Genomic DNA, 8,974 nt, shown 5'->3' with positions numbered 1-8,974 from the left:
TTACAGAAGTATATTCCTCCATCTGTCTTCCGTGGAGCAGCTGATGGGTTTGAACCACCAACCTTCTGGTTAGCAGTCAAATGCCTTAGGCATTGCACCACCAGATCTCCTTAGTATTACATTCCCACTGCCTTCGAGTCAGTCCTGACTCATAGCGACCGCTCCTTGGGTTTCTGGGGCAGTATCACTATGGAAATAGATTGCCCAACCTTCCTCCTGAGGAGTGGCTTGTGGGTTTGAACCTCCAGCCTTCTGGTTAGCAGTCAAGTGCCTTAGCCACTATGCTACCAGAGCTACCAGAGCTCCCTTAGGAGAGTTAAATTAGGAGATCTGGATGCTAATCTCTTAAAGCTACCAAAATTTTAGTAAAGTGTTATAGCATCTCTGCAAATACAAGGATTTCCCTATGCCCACACCCCAGCCCTGGGAGAATACATAGTTGAAAGGAATGGGATACTTTGATAAGCAACAGAAAATGACAGGCAGCTACCCACGGGACATGCTTAGACTACTGTAGATGGACACTAAAATGAATGGCAGTTCCTGGATGCTGAAAAGTTTGAAGAGGTCAGCTGCTAACAAAAACGCTAGAGGTTAGAATCCACTCAGAGATGCTTTGGAAGAAAAGCCTAATGATCTACTTGCAAAAAATCATGACTGAAATGCATATGGGACTCAGGTCTATTCTCACACAAATGGAGTTGTCATGAGTCAGAATCAGCTGAATGACAACAGAAAAAGTTGAGTTTGTGTAACTGTTTTGCTGTGTGAGTGTGAGACATACACATTTGGAACCAGAACTAAACTTTCAAGGCTTTAGAGGAGTTTATGTATACATATAAGGAATGTCACTACAAAGACAGCACCATAGGGCTTTCAAGCCTGTGTCCTTTTGGAAGAAGATGAGCCAGACCTCTCTTCCAGGGTGCTTCCAGACATATTTGAACTGCCAACCTTTGCACTAGTAGTAGAGCCCTTAACCATTTGTCCCATGCATACAGTAACTTAATTTAGATAGTAGAAAATTTGAAGATATCAACAACCCTAAGGTTGGGCAATCCTACTTCCATAGTGATACTGCCTCAGAAACCCAAGGAGGGGTCGCTATGAGTTGGGGCGGACTCGATGGCACATAACAACAACAACAACAACATCCAGTTTCTTACCTATATCCTCCCCCTCCACCACAATGGGTAGAATGAGAATTAAAGGATACAGATCTATTTTTATTCCTGTCCCTTTATCTGTACTAAGACCTCATCACAAAATATTAGGCAGTCTAGTTCCTTAAAGATGTAGAGGTCTAGAAACTCTGAGAGGCTGTTTTATGTTCAGTAGGCTCACGGTGAGTCAGAATTGACTTGATGGCAATAATTTGTGATTTGCATAAGGCCTCATCCTGAAAACATCAACTTCTGTCAGCTATCCCTTTTACTTCCATTTTCCTTTTAAATTTCAATTTTTTTTTATTCCTAATTATTATCAGCAAACATTTAACCTATCAATTTTGTGAAAACAGCTTAATTTTTTCAAAGGTAATCTTTTTATATTTTATATTTGTCAAAAAGTCTCCCAAACCCAGATTCAAGTAGAAGTTATAGAAATCAAAACTATTTTTCTTAAGAGTCATATGAACTGCAAAAATTATCAATTTACAACTAAGTGAAGAGGACATTCTTGAGATATAAGAAAGTTTTTATTATGGCACTGTTGACTATTAATGTCGTTGACTGTGATAATGCTATGGCGGGCATATTGTTAAAAAGCTTATCTCTTAGACATGTATATTGAAGTATTTATGAGTAAAATAATATGATCCTTGTGATTTATTTGAAACATCCTAGCAAACAAATGAATAAATTTTAAACTTCTCTTATTTTTTTGATTTGGATAAAACCCATATATTGAATTTGGACCAAATTTGAATTTATTCTGCTATCACACTTGCTAATTCTAATGCTAGCTGATGGCACTGCTTTGCATGAGCAGTGAAATTAATAAATTATGTTTTACCTTTTGTTAAGAATAAATATTATTGCAAGATTTTTCATAGATTAACCAAGTATATACCAAACTTCAGTCATTCATATACAGACTTTCTCATTTTTTAAATATCTGAAAAACATTTTTGCTATGTATTTTTAAATAACTCAGTATCAAACTTAAATACACCATAAAGGGAAATTTTGTGTAATATTATCCATGGAAAACTGGTATATTTTCAATCCCACATTAAAACAAACACATGGCTATGAAACAAAAACATTCTATATGCCATCTGAAAATATTTGAAATGTCATTTTAATAATATAACACACTTTAGGAAACTTACTGACTTGTGCTGTGAAACAGAATATACCATAGCATATTGTTTTCAGGTGCCATCAGTCGGCTCTGACTCATAGCTATCTTATGTATGACAGAATGAAACACTGCCCAGTAGAACACCATCTTCACAATCCTTGCTGTATCTTAGTCCATCATTGTAGCCACTGTATCTATCCATCTCACTGAGGGCCTTCCCCTCTTTTGTGGACCTTCTTCTACCTTACCAAGCATGATATCTTTCTCCAGTTATTGGTCCTTTCTGACAACATGACCAAAGTATGTGAGAGGAAATCTGGCCATTCTTGCTTCTAATGTGCATTCCAGCTATATTTCTTTCAGGACAGATTGTTCATACTTCTGGTAGCCCATGGTATTGTCAGTATTCTTTGCCAACACCACATTGCAAATGTATCAATTACTCTGTGGTCTTCCTTGTTCGTTATCTGGCTTTCACAACTACATGAGGTTATTGAAAATACCAGGGTTTGGTTCATGTGTACCTTAGTCTTCAAAGTGATAACTTGGCTCTTGAACACTAAAGAGGTCTTTTGCACCAAACTTGTCCAGTGCAATATATTCTCTGGTTTCTTGACTGCTACTTTCATGTCTGTTGAATGTGGATCCAAGTAAAATGATATCCTGGACAACTTCAATCTCTTTTTCCACTGCTTGTGATGTTATTTATTGGTCCATTTGTAAAGATTTTTGTTTTCTTTATATTGAGGTGTAATCCATACTGAAGACTTAGTCTTTGATCTTCATCAGTAAGTGCTTCAAGTCATCTTTACTTTCGGTAAGTGAGGCTATGTCTTCTGCATGTGACAGATGGTCAATGAGTCTTTCTCTAATCCTGATGTGCTTCTTCTTCTTATAGTGCAGCTTCTCAAATTATTTGCTTTGTGTACAAATTGACTAAGTATGGTGAAAGGACACAATACTGACACACCTCTTTCCTGATTATAAAAATGCAACGTCCCCTTTTTCTGATCAAACAACTACCTCCTCATGTATGTACAGGTTCCTCATGAGCACAATTAAGTGTTCTGGAATTCCCATTTTTCACAATGTTGTCCATAATTTGCTATGACCCACATAATTGAATTCCTTTGCATAGTCAATAATAGACATGTAAACATCTTTCTTGTATTTGATTTTAGACAGGATCCATCTGATATCAGCAATGAGATCCCTCCTTCTATGTCCTCCTCTGATTATGGCTTGAACTTCTGGCAGTTCCTTGTCAATATACTGCTGCAACTGTTTTGAATTATCTTCAGCAAAATTTTACTTGTGTATGATATTAATGACATTTTTTGATAATTTCCACATTCTGTTGGATCACCTTTGTTTGGAATGGGTACAAATATACATCTCATATTTGTATGAGATCCATATTTGTATGTGGCCAGGTAGCTGTTTTCAAAATTTCTTGGCATAAATGAGCGAGCACTTCCAGTGCTGTATCTGTTTGTTGAAACATCTCGAAGGGTATTACATTAATTGCTAGAGCATGTTTTATGCCAAATTCTTTCATTGCAGCTTGGACTATTTTCATCAATACTGTTGGTTGTTGATTCCTGAAATGGTTGAACATTGACCTATTCTTTTTGGTATGTTGACTCTGTGTATTCCTTTTGTCTTCCTTTGATACTTCCTGGATTATTCAATATTTTATGAAAGTAGATTGCCCCATCTTCCTTCCGAGGAGTGGCTGGTGGGTTTGAACTGCCAGCCTTCTGGTTAGGAGTCAAATGCCTTAGGCACTATGCTACCAGAGCTCCCGTTTTACCCATAGAATCCTTCAGTATTGCAATTCGAGACTTGAATTTTTTCTTCAGTTCTTTCAGCTTGAGAAATTCCAAGTGTGTTTTTCATTATGGTTTTCTAATTTCAGGTCTTTGCACATTTCATTATACAACTTTGTCTTCTCAATCTGCCCTTTAAGATCTTCTCTTCAACTCTTTTATTTCATCATTTCTTCCACTAGCTTTATCTATTCTCTTTTCAAGAGCAAGTTTCAGAGTCTCTTCTGATCTCTATTTTAGTCTTTTCTTCCTTTCCTGTCTTTTTAATGACCTTTTGTTTTCTTCATGTATGATATTCTTGATGTCATCCTACAATTTGTTTGGTCTTCAGTCATTGGTGTCAATGCATCAAATCTATTCTTCAGATGGTCTCTAAATTCAAGTGGGATATACTCAAGGTCATATTTTGGCTCACTTCGATTTGTTCAAGCTTGGGAGCTCTGATGGCATAGTGCCTAAAACATTTGACTGCTAACCATAAGACTGGAGGTTCAAACCCACCAGCAACTTCCTAGAAGGAAGGTTGGGCAATCTACTTCCATAGTGATACTGGCTCAGAAACCCAAGGAAGGGTCATTATGAGTCAGAATTGACTTGACTGCATTGACGGTTTTTTTTTTTTTTTTTGGTTTTGGACTTGTTCTAATTTTCTTCAGCTTCAACTTGAACTTGCATAAGAGCAATTGATGGTCTGTTCTATAGTCAGCACCCTGGACTTTGTTCTAACTGATGTTATTGAGCTTCTCCAGCACCTCTTTCCACAGATGTAATTGATTTGATTTCTGTGTATTACATCTGGCAAGGTCTATGTGTATAGTTTTCCTTGTAAACATATGGATATCATCCTATCACTGAGAGCATTGTACTGGAGGATAGATTTTGAAATATTCTTTTTGATGATGAATGAGATGTTCTTTCTCTTCAAGGCCTGATGTAGTAGACCTTAAAATTTCTGATTCAAAGTGGGCAATACCAGTCCATTTCAACTCAGTAATGCCTAAGATACAAATATTTATTCTTTTTCATTGTTGACTTCTACTTTTCCTAGATTCATCCTTTGTACATTCCATATTCCAATTGTTAATGAATGTTTGCAACTGTTCCTTCTCATTTTGTGTCAGGCCCCATCAGCAAGTGAAGTCCCAAAAGCCTTACTCCATCCACATCATTAAGGTTAACTATAATTTGAGGAGACATCGTTTCCCCAGTTGTATTTTGAGCACCTTCCAACCTGAGTGGTTCCTCTTCTGACACTATATCCAACAACATTTCATCATTATCCTTAAAACTTTCCAGTAATATATCAGACAATGTTTCACAGCTATTCATAAGGTTGTCCATAGCCAATTTTTTCAGAAGTGCCTGTCCTTGTCTATCTTCCCAGTCTATCTTAATCTGGAAGCTCTGCTGAAACTTGTCCACCATGGGTGACCCTGCTGGTATTTGAAATGCTGATGGCATAGCTTCCAATATCACCTCACAACACACAAACCACCACAGTAAAATAAAGTGGCAGATGGATGGTGGCATACTTTTATAGGAAGGCAAAATATTTATAGAGAATGTTTATTACAACAATGCTTATGTTGTAAAGTGCCAATGACATGGTTTCCATTTGAGTAGATTCTAATGCAGAGATCCTATGTATAATAAAACAAAACACTGCCATAATTGTTGCTATGTTTGAGCCCGTTGTTGCAGCCACTGTATCAATCCATCTAATTGAGGGTCTTCCTCTTTTTCCTTAATATTCAACTTTACCAAGCAACATGTCCTTCTCCAGGAACTGATCACTCCTGACAACATGTCCAAAGTTTGTGGAAAAAAGAAGTCTCACCATACTCATTGCTAAGGAGCATTCTGGCTATACTTCTTCCAGGACAGTTCTTCTGGCAGTCATTGGTATATTTAATATGTTTTTACCAACACAAAAGTTCAAAGGCATCGATTCTTCTTTGGTCTTCTTTATTCATTGTCCAGCTTTCAAATGCATATACGAAACCAAACTCACTGCTGTTGAGTTGGATCCAACTCATAATGACCCCTCCTTAGGTTTCCAAGGTGATATCACTATGGAAGTAGATTGCCCCATCTCCCTTCCAATGAGTGGCTTATGGGTTTGAACCATCAGCTTTATGATTAGCAGTCAAATGCCTCAGACACTAAGCCACCAGAGCTCCTTCAGATGCATATGAGGTATGGAATATACCATGTTTTGGGTCAGGTATGCCTTAGTCCTTAATGTGGCACCTTCACTTTTAACATTTTAAAGAGGTCTTTTTCAGCAGCTTTTCCCAATGCAAACATTGCTTCTAGTAATAGGAAAAACTGGCAACAATGGAAATGTGTATCCTCAGGGAACAAATTAGATAAATTTTGGGACATATGAATAATAAGGGAGCTCTGGTGGTGCAGTGCTTAAGGTATCTGACTGCTAACCAGAAGGCTGCAGTTCAAACCCACCAGCCACTCCTCAGAAGGAAGGTGGGGCAATCTAGTTCTGTAGTGATACTGCCTCAGAAACCCAAGGAGGGGTCACTAGGAGTTGGACCTGACTCAACAGCAGTGGGATGTATAATAAACTAGGTAGCCATCACAAAAATCTAGTGATATTAAAAGAATGCCATTGAATACATAATTTTTATTTTATTTTTTAAAAGGAAAAATATACAGTAATTGTGTGGTATATACATTTTTAAGAATATACATATGAATTAGTTTTTGGTTTAATTGGAAGGATGAAAAAAATTAGTGACATATTTACCTTTGTGGAGAGGGATATTAAGGGCACAGGTTGTAGGTGAGCAACAGAAACGTTCTTCAATATTTACATTTGTGCAGTGCTAATTAAAAAAAAAAAAACTTATGCATGTATGTTTTTTTCTGTGTTAACAGAAATTCCCTGGGCTGCAATAATGAGTCTTATTGCTTTGTTTTGTTTTCTTCTTCAGAATTTCCTGCTGTTAAACAAATATTATTCCAGCAATATTTTAAAAGACTAAATCACAGGAAATTTTGTTTTCATATATCCTTGGATGGAAACAGGGTAACCAAGATGGGATTGTGCAGTATATTATTTCCTAATTTATTACTGCATTTAAGGAGGCAATGTTATCCACCTAAAAACAACTATTTCTTATCTCAAAAGTCACAGAACATGTTCAAGGAATGATTCTCCAACCTACTTCTCAGTTTATCACTGCCAAATGAGATTAGGAGTACTCTCTCAAGCATAGGTTGTTGAGCTATACAAAATAAACCAAAAAGGTAAAATCACTGGTTTGAAAGAAAATTAAAACATAAAGAAGAGTTCATGGTAGGGAGATTAATTTGGGAATTATAATTATTTCTGTGATGGTGAAGCTGGGATTACTACAATTTTTCTGCATATATGATGATCTTTGATTGGACTCTCTCAAAGAGGATGATTATTGGAAGGAAAGCTGGATGGTTACCTGGCAAAATAAGCCTAAAAATTTAAGAACTTGGTTTATATTTCTAATGGCAGCATTGAGGTCTTTTTAACAAATATACTCACCCCAATGTTCCTTGGAATAAAGAAAAAAACTGATTTATTGTGCTTTTCATCATGATGTATGTTGAGTGTATCAGAGCCCTCTTCTCACCATTATGTTCTACAATACTTGTAATTTTTAGAATATTGATTGCCCTCTCTTGATCTTATTTCTTTGTGCATTTCTGTATGTTACATCCAGTGAGGTCTATGTGTATAGTTGCTGTTTATTTTGTTGAAAAAAAAAGGTATTTGCAATGAATAAGTTGTTGGTCTTACAGAATTCTATCATGCGCTTTCAAGTGTAATTTCTTTCATGAAGGCCACATTCTCTTTGTATAGAACACTTTCCCAGTGGTGTCAGTAGAGGGATGTGTGGGGTGAGGACCACATCTGGTTATACTGTCAGAGAAGTTGACAACAAAAGAACTGTCTACAAAATTATGTGCAGTATTTCAGCAGAAGCTTAGTTTTTTATAAAAATATTCCTGTAGTTAGTTAACAACAAAAACATTTTTTGTAATCCTAGCTTACATGTATCAATACACCTAGAAAGCAAACACTCTGTGCTAATTTATTTTTTGAAACTTCTAATGCACTGTGGGGAGCTCTGGTAGCATAGTGGCTAAGGCACTTGACTGCTCACCAGAAGGCTGGCGGTTCATACCCACCAGCCACTCCTCGGCAGGAAGATGGGGCAATCTACTTCCGCATTGTTACTGCCTCGGAAACCCAAGGAGGGGTCGCTATGAGTCAGGTCTGACTCCACGGCACATAACAACAACAACAACAACAATGCACTGTGATGAGAGTTTTCATTGTTGCCCAATTACAATGATGCTTGAATCATGTGGTTTTGTTTGCACATGTTACAAACATGTGCTGTTGTTTTTGTTGCTGATGATATTTTATAGTCACTGATTTTGTCGAATTTTCTCGTTTTAGCTATAATAGTATTGTCATTAGTATTTGTGAACTTACATCAATAGTGTTTTTGAGAATGAAGTAGTAATTAAAGGAAAGGAAGGAAAAAAAATCAAAAAAGGCTTCTGCTCAATTACTAATGTAATAATGTTATTATTTTTACAAAACAATTTTGTTGTTAGTATTCATATAAACTAAGAAATACTACATTAAAGCAATTTACAAATATATTTATCACATACTTTTCTATTATTAAAATTGATAATAAATATTAGTAAGAATTCTGTATGGTTTGGTATAGGGGAAAGTCCATGGGGAGTGGAAGTGTGACACTGAGTTACTGCACTGGGTGACACCAATCCTAGTGACACCACTGTTTCCTCTAACTTATTTAGAAAAATGC

Source organism: Orycteropus afer, unplaced genomic scaffold, assembly GCF_000298275.1.
Source record: "Orycteropus afer afer isolate SDZICR_OR568_19922 unplaced genomic scaffold, OryAfe1.0 scaffold00032, whole genome shotgun sequence".
In the NCBI taxonomy this organism is placed as follows: domain Eukaryota; kingdom Metazoa; phylum Chordata; class Mammalia; order Tubulidentata; family Orycteropodidae; genus Orycteropus; species Orycteropus afer.
This window is presented reverse-complemented; position numbering follows the sequence as displayed.